At 42.6% G+C, this 24,479-nt stretch overlaps 1 long non-coding RNA gene across 1 annotated transcript in view; it reads right to left on the bottom strand.

Annotated features, from left to right (window-relative positions):
• LOC142602272 (uncharacterized) overlaps positions 1-24,270 on the bottom strand; it is a 65,163-nt gene extending 40,893 nt beyond the window's left edge. The window contains exon 1 of the long non-coding RNA XR_012835936.1: positions 24,176-24,270. This is a non-coding gene — a long non-coding RNA (uncharacterized LOC142602272). The remainder of the gene's footprint in view (positions 1-24,175) is intronic.
• Between the last annotated feature and the right edge of the window lie 209 nt (positions 24,271-24,479).

The following is a 24,479-nucleotide window of genomic DNA, read 5'->3' as shown; positions in this document are numbered from 1 at the left end:
GCTGTGCTATGTCCATCAAACATCAAACCTGTGCTGGAAATGATTGGAGTATCTCATCCAATTAGTCTGGAAAAGGCACTAGGACATTTCTTCTAGATGATTCCTACTGACAGCCAGGTCTACTGTTTCCCATTTTCTGGAGGTGCCTACACCAGGATTAGTATTCACCATTTCAGAGCCCTCAGGACTGTCTTTGTTCTCTGCAAAGGCATAAAGCAGCTGCCTATAGGACTTTGAAATGGTTATACAAGGGAGTTTGTAATTGGCCAATGACAATAGAGACACAACTGTTGGAGTTGTCCTTTCTCTCCAAAGTAGCAAAGCACTATTAAAAGAGATATTTTTGCTGAACAGAATGCCACTATGGATCGCCAATAAATGCTGAAAATGATCCTTGAACCTGCTGGATCCTGGGCTGTAATGGCAGAGGATGCACACCCAGTGAGTGCCGACTACACGAGCCAGTTGTGCAGGAGGATCGGTCCCTGTGCCCACACTGAGAGGCAGCTCCCAGCAGAGCTCCCTGTGTGCATGCTTCTCTATGATTGTTCACCCTTGATAGGAGTGACGTCCTCTATTTTAGGAGCTTCCTTCTTCCAACATCAGCTGTATGGGAACTCACCCCAAGAGTGTGATGCTCTGCTCTATCTTCCTTGCTGGCCAGCCATGTGAAAGGGATGGTGAGGGTTAGCTTTGGGTGAGCCAGCTGGTGAACCTAAGAGGAACCCGGCACCTCAGAGTGTGCTCCAAGGATAACTACGCTGCCATGTGGATGGGTTCTGTCTCTCCGTGGGGTACTTGCTTGGCAACTTCCAGATCTCCCCTCTGCCTCTGCAGCAATGTTGTGTGACCGAGATCATGCAGGCTGTGCAGCTCAGGGCCTTTCCTGCAAGGACAGCCACACTGCAAGGACACCCCACTCCCAGGACACACAGGATAAGCTGGCAGCCTGAACCCCAGCTAAGCTCAGGCTGCCTCCAAGAGAAATTTGGAGGCATGGTAACCCAGTTCTTGCTGCTCTGTATACTCAAAGCTAAAGAGCACTTTGGTGACTGGACTTTTATGCAGCCACAAGCACCAGTACAAAGACTGCACCTGAGCAGAATGTTAGTATTTCACAGCAGCGTAACCACCAGCCTTTTGGCAGTAGTTGGCAGTAACTCATTCTTCTCCCTAAGAAGCAGAAGAACAGACCATGGCCCAGGGTGGGTGTCTAATCATTTTCCTTAGGTGACAGTAACTTTGCTCACAAAAACATGCACAGAAATACTCAGATGGGTCCTCTGCTCTACCAGCAAGGCCATCTCTCCACCCAGGGTTACGTACTTTAATGGTACGTAAACTGGATTTAAGCCCTTCTATTGACATGAAGCACCAAAGGGAAGATCTCTCCCTCTCCTTGCTATGTCCTTACAGGGATGTTTTCCCACACAAGCCAGATAATTATGCACCTGCACCTCCAACCCTCCATGGTCATATGGATTAACAGCCCATGTGGCTTTTTCTCTTGGTTTCTATCAGCTAATCAAGAATCTCTGGTTTTGTATCATTTCACAAATATCACTCCTTTCCCCGGGATCATTTCAGCTGCATAATAATGACCAGTAAGTGCCAATTGTAATATTCAGCTGACCTTCAAGGTAAATTGTGCTTTGCATTTGCCTTACACACTTTCATAGAAACGTAATCCACTGTCTAACATAAATGATCATTTCCAAAGAACATAATGGTTCTGAGTGCAGACAATAACTGGCTGCAATTTGCTTCATGAGCAATTTTATTTACATCGACAGCAGAAGAACTAAATTGAAAGGTCTGCTCTTTGACTGTGGCTGTATCTGTGCTAACGCCAAAAGTCTGTTCAGCTTCAGGAAATCAATTCACCTTTGATTTAGCCCTCTGTATTATTAACACAAGAATAATACAGAATATAGATTTCCTGCCCAGATGAAATGTGAATGTCTCTCTTCATGCCAAGGCAAGCACCACCCAAATTATTGAGAAATAACCATTTGATGGTGGGACAGTGCACCTCTCAGAAGGGCTGTGGATAGGATTCACACAAATGGCGCTAACTGGAGACAATTGCCATGCAGGCATGGTCAGGGTGCCATGTGGTGTTGTATTGTGTGGCTATTGGGTCATCTTCATTGCATGCTAAAGGTAGCCCTGAGGCAACCTTCACGGCCACATTTGACACCCACATAGACTGTAAGTGGCAAGCTAGGTCTTAGATGTGGCTGGAGTACCCTGCCTGGAGCAGGCTGTGTACGACACAGCCATGTTGGGAAGGATGTATCACACTCACTGTCCTTCAAAATGTCAGAAGTCACTTTTCCACAGCAATATAAACAAAGCCACTACACTGCACAGTCTAAGCAGGCTACTCAAGTGGACCAGTACCTGCCTGACATGTAGATGGGGTGAGATGTCTCCGGTTCACAGTTCTCTCGAAACTCTCCATTCCTGGTAGGAATTCATGGCTGCAGAGGGAGGTTGTCTTGATGCCGAATACACCCCAATTTTGACAAAATACTTTGTTTAAATGTTCATATTAATTTTTTCCTTAATCTGAATGATAAATCTTGGGTGGGTGCACAGAAATTAAGGGAGACACTTTGCCATTTTATTTGCACAAAGATACTGTATGAGGGACCCGGGGTACTCCCAGTCCCAAAGAACTGGCAAATTATGTAGAAAGTGAACAGCATGTAAATAGTGTAGAGAACAATATAAAAGCTTTGTGGATTATTCAAAAAGAAGGAAGAGCGTGATGTCCATTTTATGAGTGGCAAATGGAAGCAAAGAAAGACTTAATGAGTTATGCAAGGTCTCTTGATACGTATGTCACAAAGCATTTTAATTGTTAATCTAGTACATTAACATGAAGTCCATTGCTGTAAGCCAGAACCTAGTAACAGTGGGGATACTGAATTTAGGAGCTATTCCAATTTACCCCTGCTGAAGATTTGGTAATGGTGAGGGAATCACATAGTAAATTACATTTAGATTTTGCTGTGATGAAAGTCTATGAAGAAATAAGCCCAGACAAATTCAGGGTAACCCAGTCACAACAATTTGCAGGCTGACACCATTGCTAGTAGAGCACTAAAGAAATATTAAGTGCATCAAAGTCAGGAAAAAGAAACTCTCATTGTGAAGGCTGAGAAAGGGAGAGGAAGCCTGTCTCATGTGCTCCAGCAGCCCCTTGGACTGTCACCAGGAAGACGTAAGACTTTGCAAGTACTCTTTGACCTCCATCATAGGCAGTGATTGAGAGCTGGTGGCAGTGGTGTGAAGGTGACACACCGCAAGGAGGAGAGCAAGAGAGGGAGCTCTGTGCAGCAGTGACACTTGCACATACAGTCATGGGCTGAGGTACAGCCTTACTTACTGGTGCCTCTGGTGTTCTGGAAAAGAACAGTAAAAATAACTGTTAATAAAAATAAATATACCTTAATTCAATACTGGCCTAATAAAAAAAGTATAGGAAAAATATATTATTGAGTTTCCTTTTTTTTTTTTTTTTTTTTTTCCCAGCAGAAAGTATATAAACAGCCATAAAAATGTCAGTGGAAGAGAGGGAGGTGAGCAAATAAAAAATGAAACATCTGGTCATCACAAGAAGTTTATAACCAGAACCCCAAGACTTTCTGTTGTAATCTTGAAGGCCAGTTTGCACCACAACATGGAGTACAACCCAGAGAGAGACCCCAGAGCTAGTGACAGCAAGGAGGCAGGCCTGTCAGACTGTCCACAGCCCCGTGCTAACACGAAGCTGTGCTAGAGCGTGTGGGTATAACAGTCAGTTATAACTGAACAGTCAGTTCAGCAATCCATTGCCCCAAGGAAAGTGGCCATGGCACAAGCAGGTGTACTAAAGGAGGAACGGAATGGAAGGACAGATGCAGCAAGGAAGCAAGAGTGTGCCTTGAAGAAGGGGGAGGAGGTAGTGGCGCAAGAGCTTAGGACCACCCCCAGCAGCATCATGTCAGAGGCCACCCAGCTGTGTGCTCGGGGAAGGTGGAAGTGAGCAGGACCAGATAAAATGACTGGGTTGGCACTGTGCACAGTCACTAGACCAGGTGCTGTGCCTCATGTTAGGGTAGCAAGGTCTAGACCAGCTCCTTCTTTGCCATGGGGTGGGAGTGGCAAGGAGAAGGCTTACAGAGAGCGGACCATCCCACCAGGTCTTTGTCCCTTGCATAAAAGCTCCCTGAGACACATGAACCCACCCTGGAGTTAACAGTTCAAGTAAGCAGCCCATAGCCCTGGCAGTCCTTCACCATCTGAGTTTTACCCTAGAGTGCTAAGACACTACTTGTGTTATTTCTAAAGACAATTATTCATCTCATTACCCACACCCCTGCAGATTTATTTCAGAAAAATGCTTAATAATTACAATCGTTATTTTTTTAATATGATTAAAATTTTGTATCTAAACCAAAAAGGTAAACATTTGCTGGCTTCCTTGATGACCATTTTCATTTTTGTATTTTAGATCAGCTCTGTTGTCAATTAGCCACTCTTCTGATGTGAGGATTCTGACAGCAAGAATAGGAGAGATTTGCAACAAATGCGTTCAATTTAAAAGCAGAAAAAACACAGCAGGAGCAAGTGATGTCCAAATTATGAAGACCACTTCAGTTCAGGCCAGGATGGTAATCATGGTTCCATAGAGAGAAGGAAGATGTGTGTCCTACCATTATAATAGGGTATTATGCTATCATATATTGAATATGTATTCCCATAGAGGGACTTTTCCTTTATCAGGCCTTCAATTTAAAGGGCTCTGCTCTATCAAGAAGTGCTGTTCATGTCTCAGCAATGCCACATGATTTAGACATTAGATGCAATCAAATCTATTAAGGAGTGCAGTTTAATAATCCGCATCCTCTTTCACTTCATTTTGTATTTATTGCCACAGTATGCAGCAAATGTGAGGCATTTCATGGCTAAGAAGATTCAGAAAGGTATTAAAAAAAAAAAAGAATTTAAGAGGGTTTTGTTTTGCTGGTTTCACACAGTTCATAATGGGACATTCTGCACAACATGGGGTTCACACAGCTGGGCTCATTCCAGGGGGAAAATAGTAAATGTGTAATAGGTTTATAATCTGTGAGATACAGCTCAAGTGCCCTGCTTTCACCAAATGGGTCCTGGAAAACTTTCCTTTTTTTGCTTGTTTTGCTGAAACACACTCATACACATATGATTTATTAAATCTTTTTGCATCTTGTTAAATTACATTGAGGGGAGACAACCAGAACAATTCCCGTGCCTGCAGAATGTTTAACCAGTGCTGTATCTTGGCCTATCCACCAGCAAAGGACAGTTGCATCCCCAAAAATCTTAAGGATAAAAAGCTGTTGCAGCAAAGCATTTAAAGTATTTAAGGAATGTCTCAGCTGTGCTTGCATCTCCTCATAGCTACTTATTTGTATATTGTAAAGCACTTTCTGACCCTCAGCTGCAGAGCTCTAAAGGAGTGATGGTGAAGGAATAGGAGGAGAGCAGTCTCCTTCCCACAGACCTACCTGAGCACGGCTGCTCCAGAGGAAGAAAAAAGAGGACTGGCAGCCGAGTCCCTGCCTTGCTTCCCCTGCTCCATAGTTACCTCTGAGTAACTATTGACATCAGCAGTGCTTCTCCCAATTTTGCATCCATCTGAGGGGAGAGCAGCATGAATAATTTCTGCTCACTCCCTGCTGAGCTGGATTTGATCATGTGTCCATCAGGAGAAAGCCTCCATCCCATCGGAGCCATCAGCGCCTCTGTTTCAGGCTAGTTCCTCACAAAAGAAACTTGGAGCAGATGGTGCCTCTGAGAGGCCAACATCTGCAGGTCAGATGCAGCTACCTGCTGGTCTTCTAAGAGCCATAAAGTAGGGAATGCTCCTTCATAGCCAAGTCATGCCATAAATATATTGTGGGGATTGTTTTGTCTCCTGCTCCTATTTCCTCACCTCCAGCAGTGACATTCAAAACAACCATACCCCCCCAAAAAGCTTTAAGAAACATCTCACTGAGCTTTGCTGCCAATAAATGGCAGCATTGTAAAGTATTGATTGATACAGAAGCTCAGACCGATAGAGGGGACAGAAGGTGCATGTCCTTCTCACTGCGCTTTACTCTTTCACCAAGCATGGCTGGGGCTGCTGTTCAGCCCTATGGGAGTTTCAGAAGAGAAAGAGCAGTTGTGAGGTTTCTGCTGAGCTTCCAGCCTCCAGAAATGCCAAAGCTAATAAATAAATAAATAAGTTGATTATAAAGTAGTGGGGATGTTCAAGGCGGAGAAGCTTCTTCAGATACTGAGCTTTAAAGCCTGGCTAGTAGGTTTGACTTCTGCGCTTAAACATTTGGCCAGTGTAAGAACATATCCAAAGTCTGACAGCAAAGAGTTTTTAGCACACAGAAATCTCCACAATGAATTACTAATGGTGCCTTAACCTAAGCAAGCTCCTTATGCAGGGGTTTCTCCAGACAGATGCTGGAATAAACAGCGTACGGGGCTTGAGCTTTCCTTCCAGTCTTACAGCCCAGGCTTGAAGATGCATGTTCCAAGGGGCCTAAACAGGGACTGCAGCAATCCCTCGAGCTGTGGCCCAGGGCAGCCCACCCCTGTGGTGCGTGCTGGCGATGTAGCCGTTGCAGCAGGCAGTCCCCACCACCAGAAAGCTGGCTGAGCTGTGTGATGGGGCTGGACCGAGGAAGGGTATCATCTACAGCGATAGCAAACCACGCCTCTGGTTGCTGTATAGCTAATGCATCCACCCCCACCCGCCACAAACCAAGCCAAACAAGGAAGATACATTTTCCTAGGAAAAGGGAGGTTTGGTCTGTCCTGCTGAGTAGCTTTCTAATTCCTTCTGGTTGTAGCTGAACAGTATTTCTTGGGAGACCCCATCGAGCCAGTAGCTGTTTGCCTCAGCACTCAAAGCCTTTCCTATTTGCAGTTATTTCAGTTGCTGCACCTCCATGACAGGGCTGATAAATTCAATTCTGACTGCAGCGGGACCGGGTGACAGCTGAAAACAAAAAGTACAAGCGAACCTGACAGTGCCTCACTTCAAAGAAAAGAAAAGGCAAGGTAGGAAAATGTTCTTGAGGCAATCATCTGGTGAAAGGGAGCTGCTGCTGAGGCGCTGCATTCACCAGGGTTTTCCAAAGGTCACTCTCATCCTCCCTCTTTCTGCAGTCTCTCATAGACCATCTGTGCTTCAGATAACACAGCCTTTATTGGGCTCCCCACCTGTCTCAGCAAAACCTGATTATATTTATTTTCCTTTTGTGGACATTTCCTCTCCTTGTTCTCTCCCTTACCTCTATTCTTTCATTCATCTCAAGATGGACAAAGCTGCTGTAAACTCAAGGACAGCTCTTTTCCCAGGAACAGCTGAATCCAAACCCACCAGAACTTTAGAAACAACATTAACATCTATCTTTATTGGTCTGCCCAGATAGTGACCTACAATTGTTGTATCCTGCAATCACAATTTATGTCAACAGAAGCACACAAAGCAACAGTATTTCTTATTTCTTATTGAGATAACACTAGCAAGACAATAATATTTAGTTATCGTAAAACAGATAACAGGAAAAATGGCTATTACCTTGCACGTTGTAACTCTCCTACTCACACCTTTTCAAAGTCAGCCCAGTTGCTGCTCTATAGCGTGTCTAAACAGTGGAAAAAATAGTATCTATGGAAACTTGTTGCTACATATAACAAGATTTCATATACGTATATATATTTACATAGATTTATATTAGCATATATGCATGTCTTTCACTAACTTATGGCAGAGCCCCTATGCATTTGGATGCCTGCACTTGTGGGGGGGAGTTGCTGGCTGCCCTGAAGCTTGCAGACAGGCAAGTGGCAACTTGGGTTGAGTATGGAAAGATGCACATAAGAGAAAGTTCAAAGTCCTTTACAAGGTAATGTCCATTTCTAACTCATAATAATATTTTCAAACATTCTAATCTTGTTATGTATTATTTTGACACTTAATAATCTATATTGATCTTATTTCATATAGTATTGATCTCTTAAACTTCCTTTGCTTTATACTCGCACATGTGCGTGTGCATACACGTGCAAAATTCTACTACAGAATTTTCTGTTGAGATGCCACCAGCTAAAAGATATTAGAGACACCGGTTTGTATTTCCTCGCATGAATGTCATAGTTTAGCAAAGCATTCAAACACACGCTTAGTCTTGGAAGTGTCACTGATTGCTGTGCGACTGTTGCTGGGTCTAGAGTTAAGAATAGGCTTGAACCAGACATACAGGTGTGTCTTCCTCACAATCTCCTATGGGAATCTGAGCATTACAACCTAAAAAGGTATGCCTATCTTTTTTTTAACTGTGGGATTTAGAAAAAAAAGACAGTGAAAAATTACTTATACAAATAAATATAAACAAAACACTGCACCTTGTGTATATTCCTGGTTCTCAATATTTTAAAAAGCTCTGTGGAGCCCTAGGATCCTGTTGTGTTGTTACACAAAATGCAAACATCAAACTGTGTGCATTAACAGGATTGCTGTAGGACAGATGTGTGAAATGTTCTCTCTCTTCCCTGCTGCAGTGCTGCACCCAGATTTGGAAACTGTTCTTTGAGAAAGATGTAACCTAACTAAAAAATAATTATCAGTGCAACAACAAGGATCACCAGATATCTAGAAAGTCCGACTTAATTTGGAAAGACTGAAAGAAATGAACTGGTTTATGTCTAACAATTGAAAAAGAGAGGAACTCGAATAGCAGATTTCACATGTGCCGAAGGTAGCTGCAGAGTTAGTCATAAATAAATAAATGCGTGTCCACTGTGGATAGAAGGTATTGGCTTAAAAGCAAGCAAGAAGGATTTAAGTGAGACATCAGGAAAAAGCTGGCAAGGCCCTGAATAGATTAACATCTCTCAGGAACAGTTCAGGTAAAGCTGATTCTGCCCTGGGGATGGGTCTGGGTGAGGTGGTGTGTCACTGTCCCTTCCTTCTGCATTTTTTAATACAGAAGGTGGTACCTCTCAGAGGAAGTTATGTCCTAGAAATATTTTTCCAGCCATTTTTCCAGCCACTGGAAGTAACATTACTCTTTGGCAGTGCCAAAAGAGACTGAACAATTTAATAGCACTGCTTTCCTCTTTTATAGGCAGGGATTTCAAGGGGATCCTAGAGTTGCTCAACTTCCTTAGGCTTTTAATTCGATTTTGGCCTTTGGGTGCTTCTATTTTTGTGTTTCTTAATATAAAATTGCATTTTCAGTGATAAAGACATTAATATTAACAACACGTTATCTAAGTAGCAGAGCACTAAGCAGGCTACTGGTTCACTGTTCTGGTTCACTTTTTATCAAGGGCATGTCTTGATGACGAGGAGGGGATGGTTGTGTGGGTCCAAACAGTGGGAAAAGCCAGTCCTGGTGAGTTCCACATGAGTTACTAGGTCCTACTCTCCCTGCTCTGAGGGCGGTTATGAATGCTGAGGAGCATAACCAGCTGCTTTAGCCATTGCAGAAACGGGAAGCAGCAGAGTTGGACACTGCAGAGTGAACTCCATTTCGTGTCTGACTCTGGGGTCTGTCGTGACTGAAAAATGCTTAACTTTTTCACCTTACACAAGCAAAAGACATACTGGAAAGAGTCATACAAACTGTGATACAAACTTTTGCACATTACCACATAAAGCAGCAGGCACTGCTGGTTTAGACCACTTGTCCCTGAAATTTTTTCCTCTTTAGTAAACTGTGTCATTTGTTTTCTACCATTCAAAACCATCCAGATACATCCTCTTATGCTGAAATAGACCACCCTGGGCTCTCCACACAAAAAAGTAATTGGCTTTAAGTGCAAACAGAGAGCTACCTAAATAAAACCTCCTTCCTGGTCCGCATAGATAGGCAGCAGAAAATGGGATGGCTTTGGGGGTGAGGTGTCTTGCAGAGAAAAGAAGTTTCTGGAAGGTCACTCCCAGCAGGACAGAGATGCATTAGAATAGCCTGGTATTCAAGCACCACTGCTTATTTCCAAGGAGAATGGCAATTTCACTTTGGTTGTCCCAGGAGATAATAACCTCCTTAAAATAGAGTATTTCCCTCCTCTGTAGGGTAACCATTTGACTCTAAGGAAAATGGCCAAGCCCAGAGCAGAGGGCATCTCTGTGCTGTGCAGGGAGCATCTTCACCAGCAAAGGGGCACAAAATCCACTGCAATGCAGAGAAGCCCTCACTCTCCCTTGGTGTTGGCTTGTGCTGCTTCTCAGTTCTGTACCCGTAGTGATTTGGCCCTCCAGTGGTTCATGTGGCTCCAACGTGAAAATCTATTAGTAATCCAATCATCAAATTCACCTTACTTGAGATCATATTTCTACAGCAATCAAGCCACTAATATTGGTAATAATAACAATATTACTAATATTACTGTTAATACTCTGTTTCTGAGATTCAGCAGAGCTGCACATGGGTTTGTTCAGAAATAAGACACCCTCCGTTTGTTTAGAAACATCCTGTTGAAACCCTCAACACACCTGAAGCTCCTTTTTACTCCAGTCTATTACTTCACCCTATGGGAAAGGCAAGATGTAGGGAGGCAGAGAGGGTAGGAGGATAGGAGAGCCAGCAAGAGAACAGAAAGATCAAGGAAACCTGTGCAAAATCCAGGCACACCACCAGCCTCACCTGTGTGATCCGTACCATTGTCGGTCACAGCAAGCCAATTAGAGTTTCTCAGCACAGCGCCCATTCATGAGCCTGAATACCTTCTCTTGTTCAAGCACTGTCAACAAAGAACTTCACTCTGGGCTGTCCAAATATTCAATAATTAAGATGAATTAGCAAGTGGAGAAACAACTGCAGCAAGAAGAAATAAGAAGGAAGCAATTGTGCAGAATACTAAATTCCTTTCTCAAGCTTTAAGTCTGAACTGACAGACCTGTGCACTTTCTTCTTTACTGGCTTTTCCTGGTCTCTTTTCTTTTTTCCCCTTCTCTTTCCTCTGGTAAGAGAAGAATAAAAAGGACACAACTCAGTAGCTACTACATTGAAGCACTATTTCTTTTGTATCTCTTTTTCCCCATGCTACTCTTTACAAGGCCCTTTAAGCCCACAGAACTTCTCCCCATTTTTTCCCTGAAACACTGATTAAACCATAAGAGCCAGGTGTGACAGGAAGCAAGCAGTCAGAGGAAATATGTTCCTGTCACCTAGAGTCTGAAAGCACCGCTCTGGTTGTCAGAAAGTAAGTGCCCTTTCTCTAGGAGAAAGCAAAGAGTTAAATGGCTTTCAACCTAGAATTTGAAGTGTCCATAAGTATCCTCCAAGAGATGGGAAGGTGGAAGGTGATCTTTCCTAGCCTAGATTTTCTCTTCTCTCATCTCCCTTGTGGTCTACTAGTAAAGATGTGATGTTTGGATATGTCAGACTCATGTCCAGGAGCAGCTCTTTCTTGGCTTTCCCCCCTGTATGTCCTATCACAGTGGAAAAACTGAGCAACCAAATGGCAGTGACAAGCCTACATGGACATACCTTATCCTTAGAAGATTTTTCAGTCTTACAGGGTCCTCAGCCCTCAGGAAAGGGCTGTGAGATGCTTCTTCTCTAGCCTTGTTTGTGCTGTTGGCTTCTGGAACTGCTTCACCCCATAAACAGCAAAACAGAAGATATAATAGACAAGATAAACACTTTGGATCTAATCCTGGGAGCAGAGCATATTTGGGCTGAACCCACGGATGGCAGAACCCTGCAGTTCTCTCGTTGAGCATTATTTGAGTGATCATGGGACTTTTAATCTGTCAGCTACATGTTTCAGAACAGCTGCCTGACACCCCCAGGAATGTGGGCAGATGAAGGTTAGTTTTCTGGCCTAGGTGAGAACAGGTTGCCAGTCAAGATAGCTTCTGGCATGAAACTTCTCTCAGGAACTACTACCTAAGTAAAGAAAGTCTGTGACATGAAGGCAGCAGCTGAAGTGGGTATTTCTGAGGATTGCAACTCAATATGGAGTCCCTTCGATCATCCTTTAGGGACATAAAACCCAGGATAGTCCTTAGGCTGTTCTTAGAATGATTTGCTAGATGTGATTGAACTGTGTCAGAGGCACAAAAAGAACCTTGCTCAGCAGGGGTTTCTACTCACAAGAGAAAGGGCAGTTCTGGAGCTGGCCTAGAGACTAAGAAAAGACATTTAGTTTGTTTGGGGTATGCAATAATATTATTCAATTAAAAAAAAAAAAAACAACCTCAAACTGTTTAGAACTTTATTTCCTCTTGTTGTTATGTTTGGGCTTTTTCTCCCTCTGGTGGATTTCTGCTTCTCTGATGCAGGACACATCTTTATTCCTTGGTTAATAAAAGCTCTTCATTTGGCACATGAAATGGGCCATTAGTCTTTAAAAAGAACAGTAAGATGTGGCTTTAAGTGTAAAAGACTGTAAGTAAAGGCTTATTAGGGCAAGGTGGACCTTTCAGTGTGGTTTTGCTACACATTTCTTAGCAGGAGGTAAAAGCAGAAATGGGCATGAGGCAGCCCATTTTGGTGGCAAAAAAGTTAAAGAGTCTAGAAAGCTGCTCAGCCTCTTTCACCTTGGGAAAAAAACTTGCCCAGTGCAATCCCCAGCACCCTCCTTTCCCAGAGAGCTCCTGTAATCGGATTCAGCCATTCGAAATGCTGAGAAGTAATGGCTGCATGGGAAGTTCAATACAGAGAACATTCAGTATCCAGCCACCCCTGGCCCTGAGGTTCATCATCATTGCAGAAATGTAGCTGTGTTCCTCATTACAAGCAGGATTGATGTATTTAGATCGCCCTGCAGCTCTCCTTAATCAGCTATCTCATTTCAGGCCTTTGCATCGAGACTGGGAACGGGAGGAGGGAGGTTATTGACAGAGTTCTTAAAATACTGTAGCAAAAACCTACACCTGTTAATCATTCTCTTTATCTGATTTATACCCAAAAGATATGATCCATTCTTCCCTCCCTCAACTCCTTCATTCCCTCCAGGATTCACATGGCAAAGAGCTAAGATCAACTGCAAAAAAAATTTGATGAAGTTTCACATTGGATTTAGGTTCTGTGTACGGGATATCTCATTGCAGCAGTATGCTCACTTCACCCTTTCCTAGCTTCTTGGCTGCAATAGAGAAAGCTTCCACTCTCAAGCACTATTGCTCTGTCCTATTGTCAGTCACAATCCCAGCAACTTTCCTTCCTTTCCGTTCATTTCAACTACATTTGATGAAGGAGTTTTTTCACAGCAGATAGCCAGAAATGTTGGGTAGCTCCTGCTGGGAAACCCAGGGACTGTGGTCCCAGAAAGCATGAGAGCATTCTGACTCCTGCAGGCTGGTGGTTTATTTCTATGTCTCTCTGGAAGAGCAATGTCAATAAAAAGTTGTTACATCTCTTTTCCTATAAAACCAAGTCAATAAGATATTATTGCGGTGGCTTGTTTTAAAGGAAAGTCTGGGAGTCAAAACCACACAGTGACATAAGAAGGGGACTGGGAGGAATCCCCTAAATACAGAAGGTCTGTGTTTATCCACCAAGTGTGTCTGAGGCAGCAGCTCAGGATCCGAATGTCATAAAGATGGACTTCATGCACAGCCTAGATGCTCTTAGGGTCTTTCACAGCAGAATGAACTAGGGAATAGTAACAGAGCCTCCCAGCTATAGGGCTGCTGCAGTTCTCCTCCCTTTGGGCCATAGACAAGATCCTCACAGACTGAAAATCACTGCAAGAGATTATTCATCTAGTGGTGGATTTGATTATTTCCAAGCCAGAACTGACCTAACTTGATTCTTTATTTACTACAGATCATTCAGATTTATGCTGAAGAGCTAGTGCACTTTGGGCTGAAATCCAAACAGTAAGCAGAGCTGCAAGAAAGGTATTACACATGCTCTACAGCTGAAGTAGCCTACAAAATCTGTCCAAGGTGATCTCATTACCTGTTTTGTGGGTGTTCCCACAAAGAATATGAGAACAGATGAAGTAAAGTTAGTTGCTTCACACTAGATGTACTTTACCAAGCCTTCACTCTCTGGATCAAGCAAAGCACTTGGAAAAGAGTGGAACAGAAGGAAGAAAATTTATGAAAAGATTACTGTCCAAGGTGTCTTTACAGATCCATGGTTTGTATGTATACTACAGGTATCATAGACAGAGGAAATGATGCAGGAAGGAGTAGGTCAGGAGAGAGGGTCTGTAACCTTTCAAGGTAATCCAGGTGACAAACTTTGCTTACATATTCCAAATGAAATATATACATTTCCCAGAGTAGTATAGAAAAAAAATTATCAGTCTGGTTTTCACTAACCTCATGACTGTATAACAACTGATGGCAGAAAGAAGCAGGGATGGGCTGGTTACAGGTCCCTGGTGAAGCATCTCAGCTAGAGTTAAAATTAACGTTAGCAAATTAATCGGGACTTCCTGATGGAAACCGCGAAGCATATGGTGTCAGCTAATGGAGAGGCTGTAGGGCTGAAGCATCTGAAACTTTGTGTCTTCCTGAAATCTAATTAGACCCTAATGGAAGGAAGACTGAGTGAAGGCTCTTAATTGAAAATTACACTTCCAGTTCAATCAAAGCCTGCTTCCGTGTTGCTATTAACGGCCTTTTAAAAATAGCTGAATTCTACAGTGACCTTGCATACAAAGTGTTCACTTACAGAGAGTAGCTGTATGGATAATCAATGGATGCCTCAGTGATGGATTTGGACCCATTCTGTAATAAATTATGACTAGTGTGTATTGACCTGGTTACTGGGATGTTGTCTGTATGAATGAATATATGGTTTAATTTAATAGGAGCTGTCCAGAAAGAACAAACAAGCACATAAAAAAGTCTCAAGGCAAGCCACTCCTTGGCAAACACTTCAGAAGTATTAAGAGATAATGCTCAGACAGGAAACAGCCTGGAAATAGTCACATACCGAAAAGGGAAAACTTTTTCCAGAGAAGGAATAATTGTTCTCTAGGTGGTATATAAAGGCTCAGACTCAGTTTCACTTAACTTTGGACATGTAATGAAGCTATACAGATTAATCAGTGAAGGTACCCAAGTGCAATTGCTGTAAGCTCCCTCTATAACTTCTGGGCTGGTGCAGAGCCTAGTACCAAACAACTTACCACTAAATGCCACTGGAAACCACAGGACAGAGATAGCAAGCTGCCTTCAGAATAGGCAGCAGAGCATCTCCATCAGAAGCAGCAGGAGTTATATGACTGTGGCACTTTGAAGATCCAGGCTAAAATTTGCTCAGCAGGGACTGCTTGGTGAAAGTAAGGTCAGAAGTACTGGCATCATCTCAGACTTTCAAACTTCAAGACTTTCTGTCTACCTTCCTGAGTTCTCCGCCCCATGCCTGAATCTTTTCATGTCAAGACAGCTGAAGGCAACTCTGCTCAACTGTGTGAATCATTTCACTTTCCCCTTTGGTACACAACCTAAAAGTACATCTCATATCTGTCTGTCTATGTGCTCTGTGAAGCATCCTCTAAATTTCCTTGCTTGCATTTAGCACTACAGCAAGTTTGTCCTCTATTTCCCTTTCCTACATCTCAGCTTACCTATCTCAACATCCCCCCAGCCCCAGCACTCCCCAAGCTTTGCCACCCCACTGCTCTGCCCTGCAGGCTTGGAGACCTCCTTGCAGCTTCCACCACTTCTCCTGCCAGTTTAATTTTTATGGCTTGGTTTACCTTTACTCTCAGCAGCAGATGCTGTGCTCCTTCTTGTATCAACCAATGATTATGACGCACCCTATGAAGTTTTGCTCTCCTGAAACAGCCTGCCCTATCCAAAAGGCAATGATTCTTCCTACATTAGGATATTTTTTCCCCAAATTGTGCTTGTTAGTCCTGTATAACTCACAGATTTTTGTCTACTGTTCTGACTCTGGCATAGCGTTACATAAATGGTCAATGATGTCACTCATTGCCTCTGCTGTGAATTCTCCCTTGAGTATATTTCCGTCCCTCTCTTTCCTTTGGTCTTGAGGTTTTACAGTCTGTGACAGGAGATGTACAAGCGATCATTTGTTCATGGTTTGTCTGACACTGACAGATGGCTCAGTTTGGTCAGCTCAGGCTTGGAATGGAGCAAAATGGGTGGAATTCTTATATCAGCTTGAGAAAGTAAAACTCAATATTATCCTTTGAAGTTCTGGGCCATCTGGGGAAACATCTTCTATGTGTCTAACAAACTAGGTAACAGAGAACAATTTATATCTAAAATCAAAATACTTAAAACTGTCTGGATTATTTCATTCTGTATCCCCTCACTCACCTCACAAAATAGGATTCAACTGCTGCTTCATGCAGCAGAGAAAGGCCAAGGCAGTCCATCGACAAAACCCCAAGAGACCCTCTCTATTTCCACATAGGGTATTTTCCTCCTCCAGGGCTGTGCAGTGCAAAAAGCATAGAAATAATTCTCCAAAGAGTCTCTGCAGTCACTAGTGAGCAGCTACAGGGGCAGTTCTTCTGCTTCAAACAGGGAGACCTTAATGAATCCAGGTACTTTACTGGAGACTCACTGCAATGCTAGATAGTCTTTTGAAATGCAGCTGGAAGACGTAATGACAATATCAGAAACATAACCCTGTGATAACTTGTAAAGGCTTAAAGCAGCTCATGGAATAACAGTGAAGTAAATACCTACCCAACCAGAGTTTTGCATAAGGTGTCTCTATATATATTCCTGGAGTTCAGTATGTAATTAATTACCATGCCACAGGTGATTAGCAAATTAGTTAAAATAACTGTACCAACAAAGGTAAGTAATTACTGCTAATAAATATTACATCTATGTATATTTAAATACCCAACAGCCAGCTCTGCATTGATTTACAGATGGTGTCAAGCAAGCATTACTTCCTTCCAATGCAAACTGAAGAAGCCTCTACTTAGGTCAGTGTGATCTTACATCTAGGCCAGCTCCACTCAAGTGATTCACATCCCAAGCTTTAAGATAAGGTACATTCCCAGTCACTCTCCTTCCCACACACACCCCAATCCAAAAAACCAGTCATATCTATCCATTACTGTAATGCTCAAATCACCTTGTATCTGATTAAGTAAAAAATGAGACTCCTCTTGGAAAATAAAAGAGGATTTAACTGTCTCAGAATGACAAAAGGTGGACAAACACTAGCCATTGCTCTTTTACTCTCCCTGTTGTAATTCTGTTCCATTGACTCTATTCAGGAGTGAAGTCATCTTACCAATATTTTATTACATAGTTGAGAAACACCTAGATGTGCCTGTCCATCATCCATATATATATATATATATATACTAGAAATACTGCATAACAACACTCCATCATGCAAAGTATGGGCAGTGTGTTGAGTACCGTATGCCAGCAACATCAGACAGAGAGATAACTGGGCCAGTGCCAGGATCCTGAAGGCAGGCAAATTCCAAGCAGATGCAAAGTGAACACTTTAAGCCATGTTTATGGCTATTAAAACACTAACAAATCAAAGGAAGTCATGGTTCCTCCATCTCTTCATGTCCTTAAGTCAAGACTACACGCACTTGATTCATTGAATTTCTTTCTTTCCCTAAGTTTCCAGGGAGAAACTAGGCAGCTCCACTCCTGTGAGCTATTGTTGCTATTCCTATCTAGCAATTGTCTCTGCTACTGCTTCTTCTGAAGGTATATCTTCTGGGTAACCTCATATCTTCTCTGATTTCCACATAACCCCTTCATCTGCATTTCTGGACATTGCCAAGTGCAGCTAATTCCAGATATTTTCGTTTGATTCAAGTGAATAAACAACTGTGGCGGGGTATTTCTACATCTCTTTGTTGGTGGGAAAGTCTTCCTACCTGGTGTTAAGATTACTTCATAAGTTTTTATTGCCCAAAGTGTCTGTGTTTTCCTGTCTAGCACTTTGGCAGTTTCCCACATCTCACAGCAAAATGTTATATTTGAGATAATATTTAAATGGCAAATTCTCTTGCTTGTTCTAGAGCTGTAGGTTTCCAACTAGAAATCAAAGAGCTTTGATCTATTTCAGCATGTTTGAGAAGAAAACAGGTAAAATTCTGCAGCCTAAGTTGAACAGGATGCTGGAAAGCGTGGTCTAGTAATCCACCTGTCTTAACTAGCCCACTGAAAAAACCTCTTATTCCCTAAGTTTCATTGTAAGACTATTTCTAAGCTTCATAAGATTGACCCAACCAATCTATAATATGTAAAATGAAAATGGAATTGGACATGACATATTGCAGCTCAAATGCCCCCTTCAATCCAATTCTGGGCTACCACCATCATGTTTCAGGTCCCTCATCAGACTGCCAAGGCAGCATCTTTTTTAGGGGCAAGATCCCCCATCTTTATTCACTGAACCAACATCACACTGGGATCCAGTGAGAATAAATGGCTCTTACCAAGTGCAGTGGAATGTTCTGATGGTTTGTGTATCTTCATAGGGCCCACAAAATTTGGGTTCACCTCTTCCTGAATGACCTTGGTCAATTAATTTCACACTTTTGTCTGTCTGCAAAATGGAAGTAATGGAAGTGATTTCTTTTGTAAAGTGCATCAAGTTGTTTTCGTGAATGATTTGGAATAATAGAAGTTTCAAAAAATGTTTCTTATTATAGAATCTTATGCCTTTCTCCATCAGATATTCACCCGCAAGCTCTAAAGAAAATGTTCCTTTGCAAATCTACATCATAGTTGGGGGGCAGGTAATTATCCTAACTACAGGTAGTGGTGTTTTTATTATTACATTTTACATAACAGTGGAAATATAAATATGGTCTTCTGACTTCTCTGTCTTTTTCCACTTCTTTTTCTGTCCTCTAATTGAAGCCTTTTTCATAACAACAGCAAAGAAATATTGGAAGAAATGAGAAAAACAGCTAAAAATTAGAAATCAGAGCAAGGCTTTCACAAGAGCTAATCTCCCTTTGCCAATGCAAAACCACCCTCAAAAAAAGCCTAATCACCTGCCTTTGCCACTGCTTCTGTGAACACAGAGGGAGCTTTTCCTTCATTTTAATTGTCCTGATTCCTTTTTAATTATCCCCCTTCCTCTGTTCTGCTCAGTGCCATCAAATACTGGAAGAACACATTGGATTGCAGCCTAATGCGTTTTGGCTGAATCAAAACTCCTGAGTTTCAAGTTTCTTTCCCCACTCACAGACACACAAAAAAACGTTTCTTACTTAATGAAATTTTTTTCAGAGGCCTCTTGCTATTTGCCCAACTGCTTGATCACACATTCTGGTTTTGCAAAGGTTCACATCTACTTCTCTGGGGTTAGCTTCTCTTCACTGCCTTAATAAGTAAAACCAAAGCTTCTAACTAATTTGATACTGAGTTCCTCAAATTGAGTTTCTCAAATTGAAGATAAGCATTTTTGTTTATTGCAAGTTGATATATTGGGAGTGAAATTACAGCTACGCAACAGGCAGAAGAACTTTACAAATTGGTTGTGTTTCTTAACACATTTCACATCTGGAATTCAAACCAGGCAAACGGGCTGCAATGCTTTGCTTCTGGTGCGTGGGGAGTCTGAGTGAATGACAACACTGATCCGTTCTAGTCTAATAAATCTCTGACACTATTAGCTATAAAATTAAGAATTAAAAAGCACTTTTGCCAAGAGCAATAAACAAACATATGTAAGGGTAAAAAACCTTCATACATATAGCGTTAGTCTTTTTCTTTCAATGTTTTCTCTTCCAATTTTGTCTCCATACTTTGAAGTTGGATCCAGAACAGCTTATTGGAAAGTTGCTTAGTACCAATACGAGAGTGAAATCACAGCTGGATCCCAGTATCTCCAACTGTACATATTCGACAATGCCTGGGATCCTAATACCTCATGCACTCAGAAAATCAAACCTATTGTTTTAAAGCAGGATTTCTCCCACACAGACTAAGCTTTACAAATCCCCCATTTCACACATCCTACAGAGTTTCATTGCCAGTCTTTCAGTTGGTCCTGAAGATATTAAGCACAAAAAGCCTTGAACAGTATCCCATCAAAAGAACAGATACTCAGCTGGGCAGAGAGATCTCAGGCTTTCCCCTGCCATGGTAGTATCTCTATTGTAAATCTCCTCTGTGCTAAAGCCAAGAATTATCTCAGAATACATGTGCTGCATCAGACTCCCACAAGACCAAAGTTTTTTTGAGAATGCCAGGTATGTGTTTTCAGTCTGCTTTCCCAAAAAAGACATGGGGTGATGATAGAACCAGTAAAAACAAGGCAAAATTCATGAGAAGCATGCCTCTTCTCATACTACCCTTTTCCATAGCAAGATCGAGAAGGACAAGGCAAACCTCACAAGGCAGATGTTACAGGACAGCACACAACTGAAGGGCATTCAGGTAGGATCCTAGAAATTCATGGCTGGAAGGAGCTCAATAGGATTTGCTCCATCCCCTTAACTAAATGCATAGCATAGACATAGTTCATCCCTTGTGAGAGGTTTATCTATCTCACTCGTCCTTAAACTTTTTCAGGTCCGGGAACCTACAACCTTCCCACATTACCCATCCCAATACTTATCTGTGCTTCCATTTAGAGAGCAGGACAAAGTTCCAGGACAAGAAACTAGCACAGAGTATACTGGAAACAGTTGCAAGTTTTAGTAATATGATGCTGTACCTCAACAAGCAACAGTCTTCAGGAAGACCAGCTCAACGTAATGGATTATTAGACCAACTCAAAAAGATTAAAAAACTTCCATGCATACAAAGCCCCTCACATCCCTTCATGTTGTTATTCACCATCTGTGCTCAGACCTTCAAAAATGCCTGTGCAACTCCAGCACCTACATCCAACAAGAGTTCAGTGAGACTCAAACTCCTAAATCTCTTGGCTGATTCTGAAAACTCTCTTTTTTATGAAAAAAATCATCCTGTATGTAAAGCAAAATCAGAATTTTCACTTCTCCCACCATCGTCTCATTCCAGGAGCTGTCTCCATAACAGCACTCAGTAAAAGTTACTCCTCCACCTAAAATGGTCGCTGTCTTCCATATGTTTCTCTCATGCATGGATAGATTAAAAAGCTGCTGCTCATTTGTTTCTGAGAGAGTTAAAATTCACAGAGGCCCACTATACTGAAGAAGTTTTACAGGGATTGCAGAAGAATACAAGCAGCAGGGAGACATTTAAGCCTCTTCCTTCTTTTTAATCTAAAAACTGTTTGCAGTTATGAAACAGGGACTAGAGACCTCATTTGCGCTGCTTCTGGCAGCATTTCTGTTCTTTTTAGCTCTTGGCAATGCCTACATATACCTAGAAATGCAGAAAAACTTTCTGAGAAGAGATTCTTCCAAATCACGTTTGTAAGTGGAGTAATCCATGCTTGACCTAAATACAAACCATTTTGAGCCTCACCACTGAAATTCAAAGTGGCACCTGCCAGTTAACAACAAAATCTCCTTATTACTTGAACAGGAGAAATAAATTCAATTTGATTTGCAAGTTCACTAAGGATACATCTATGTTGCAGGGCTGTAGAGGGAGAGATGAGTGGCATTTTCCTGATCAGTCTGAGTGCCCACGTCATCTGGCTGGCTTTCTGCAGTCCAGGCTGAATCCTAGGAAAAGCTGACCCTGAGCACCAGCAAAGTAAAGCAGTTGTCAGGTAGGGCAGCAAACAGAGAGGGGCAGGAAAATCACATCCTGAGGTGTGGAAGAGATGCAGTAGCCACAATTCTGGGCTGCCTGAAAGAGGAGGTCTCTCGGGTGACACTCTCCCAAGCGGAGAGATCATCCAGACCAGCCTCCCTACCAGGCAGCCACAGCCTCAGCACACCCATGCCCTGTCCCAGGCCAGCAACGAGCCAGCAAGGGACAGGCCATGCAAGGAGCAGCCCTCCAGCGTCGGTGGGTCTTGTTCCGCATGCTGAGAAACAGCAAATGGCTCGTCTTGTTTCCGCAGCATTACTGGTACTCAAGACAAGTTGCTTAAAATCATTAGAGCTGCCTCCCCCCGAGCTAGTCACACGTTCCAAGAGAGGTGTGCTTTAGGCAGCTAATAGGATATTTGGCAGCTGTCAAAGAAAAATAAAATCAGGCACTGATTGCTGTGATAAAGGAACCGGAGTCTGAAGTGCTTCACAGACGGTTCTTATTGCTGACGAGGAAACAGCATTTTTCAGCTCCAAAATGGACTGTAAGCTTTAGCTAACTATGTCTTATGAAGTACCTCAATGGCATAGTGGCTTCGCCTATTTTAATACATTGGGAAACTGAGTTACAGAGAATAAACTCATCAAAAAGGCAAGTTGAGCCTTTCTTTGCAAGTTTTCCAGAACTCCTGCTGTTCCGCCAGCATGCGTCATGGGAGGTGTAGTTGAACAGTTTTCTCCTAGAAGAAAACACGTTATGAAGTACAGCTGCCTGGAGGTCCCACAGAGGTACTGCTAACTTAGAAAAGAAATCAGTCTTCACAATATTCACATTTTTATCAAAAACTATTTTTTCCCCAGAAAACTGATACATTTATTTTTTAAAAGCTAATTTTTTAACAGAAAAGTTGACTAGCCATTTTTTTTAGTGTCTGAGCCCATTCTTGCTCTGGGAGACAGAACTTCAAATTACTACGCGTTCCACAGTCCGCCAGTGGGAACAAAACCTTGCGCACTCCCTCCCTCCTTCCTGTCCTTCACAGTGCTGAGAATATGAGTCATTCCCTTCTGTAATGCCGGCAAACAGCAAACCAAAAAGCCATCATGAAAACAGAAACACTCTCAGGGCTTAAATCAGCAATATTACTCAGCCCAAGGTTGGGGTGATGAGTTAAAATGGAATTCCTTATTACTTCAGTTTTCTTTTCATAAAAACAAATAGAAAAAGAATAGAGATTCCACCGTGTAGGAATTTCTTGCCACATTGAGTCTGCAGAACCAAGAATGTGCTGTGCTCTTAGCGAACGTGATCAGAGGAGACTGGTCCTCATTTTTTTCACAGGGAAGTGGTTTACTTCGAGTGCCTTCTCAGACAGCTGCCCTCCCTCAAATATACTCACAGACCCCTCCAAAACAGTGTTATCTACAAAGTCTGCCGAGCCCGAGGTACTCCCACAGAAAACTGCAGACCAAGACAAGTCAGCACGGCAGAAATTAGTGTGCATGAACAAAAGCATGCTTATTTAGCCTCCAGTTACAATGACAAATCATAAACCATTTTCATCAGACGGCTGTGAGCACATTTGCAAAAATTAAGACCTGGCCATCGGCTCCTGCCTTTTAAGGGCAGACATGACTCTCAACAGATTTGTTTCCCACTCTTTCTTTAATTTCATCCGTGCAGCTAAATTGCCCTCCTTCAGACTTCCCACCTGAGAGACAAGCTGTCAGTCTTTGGAGCTGACATGGTCGAGGCAAAAGCTGCTGCCTGCCTTTCAGTGCTTGTCTGGGGAACAATACTTGGCTAACATGCTCTTCAAACCAGTAGGTTGGTACAAAAGCAATCCCCAGAAATAGTCACTGCAGGGAGATAACAAGAAGGAAACACATAACAGTTCTGGTAATTAAGAGCTATGACTGCCTGCACTTCTGATGATTTTCTATCACTGGGAAACCTGGAATCAAGACTGGACAGCTTTTCCAGTCAAGCTGTTGAGGAAACAAGAGTCAATACAGGGAAGCGGTCTGGTCCACCAAACAGAAAATATCAGAACAGACAGTCACAGTGGGGGTTTTTTGACCTTCTGAATTAAGAAACAGCCACAACGCAAGAATAAAAGGCATAAAAAAACCTGGAAATGACCCCCTTAGAGCTCTGACAACATTAGCTCCAAGTGTCTCCTTCTGTCTGTTCAGTCTTCCAAGCTGAAGGCAAGATTACTCCCTGTGTGGAAATCATTTCCCTGTGCCCATGTTAATGGCAAACCTCTCCAAGCTGACTCATCTAGATCCACAAACCACAGGCCAACCCCGCCTGGAGCCAGAGCTTTCACTCCAGCACAGCTGTCTGGTGTGATGCTCCCAGCAGAGGCAGATTGCATCGCACCGGTGCATCTACCAGCAAATGCCAAGCTGGTTTGCAGTAATTCCTTACACTCCGCTCATATTCAAAACCCAAATGCCTCCGTGTTCCCAGTAGAAAGAGGAAAGTTCAGAGTAAAGCATGAAATTCTGCCCAGGGAGCAAGCAACAGCTCTCTCCAGGGCTTTGCGGCTGGTCTCACCTGGAGGGAGATTATCATTGATGGGAGCTGTCAGTGAGCTCACTACCTTGTTCATTGTAGTTGTTTCTGAGGCTTCCTGTACGAAATGCTCTGGGACAGTCTAAAGCTGACTCCAGATGAAATCCTAAAAAGCCCAGAGACCACCCCTTCTGAAGAGTCATCCATTAGTTGCAATCATTGATAATAACATATCTGGTGCCTATCAAACTGCTTGCAGCATGGAAGTATCCTCGGGGTGGCCAGGAAGCTTTTCTCAGTAAATCATGGATAAGAAGCCTATTTTACTCATAGCTTCCATGTTTTC

The sequence above is a fragment of the Balearica regulorum genome, chromosome 6, assembly GCF_011004875.1.
Source record: "Balearica regulorum gibbericeps isolate bBalReg1 chromosome 6, bBalReg1.pri, whole genome shotgun sequence".
In the NCBI taxonomy this organism is placed as follows: domain Eukaryota; kingdom Metazoa; phylum Chordata; class Aves; order Gruiformes; family Gruidae; genus Balearica; species Balearica regulorum.
The sequence above is the reverse complement of the archived record's forward strand: the minus strand, read 5'-3'. Positions and strand labels throughout refer to the sequence as shown.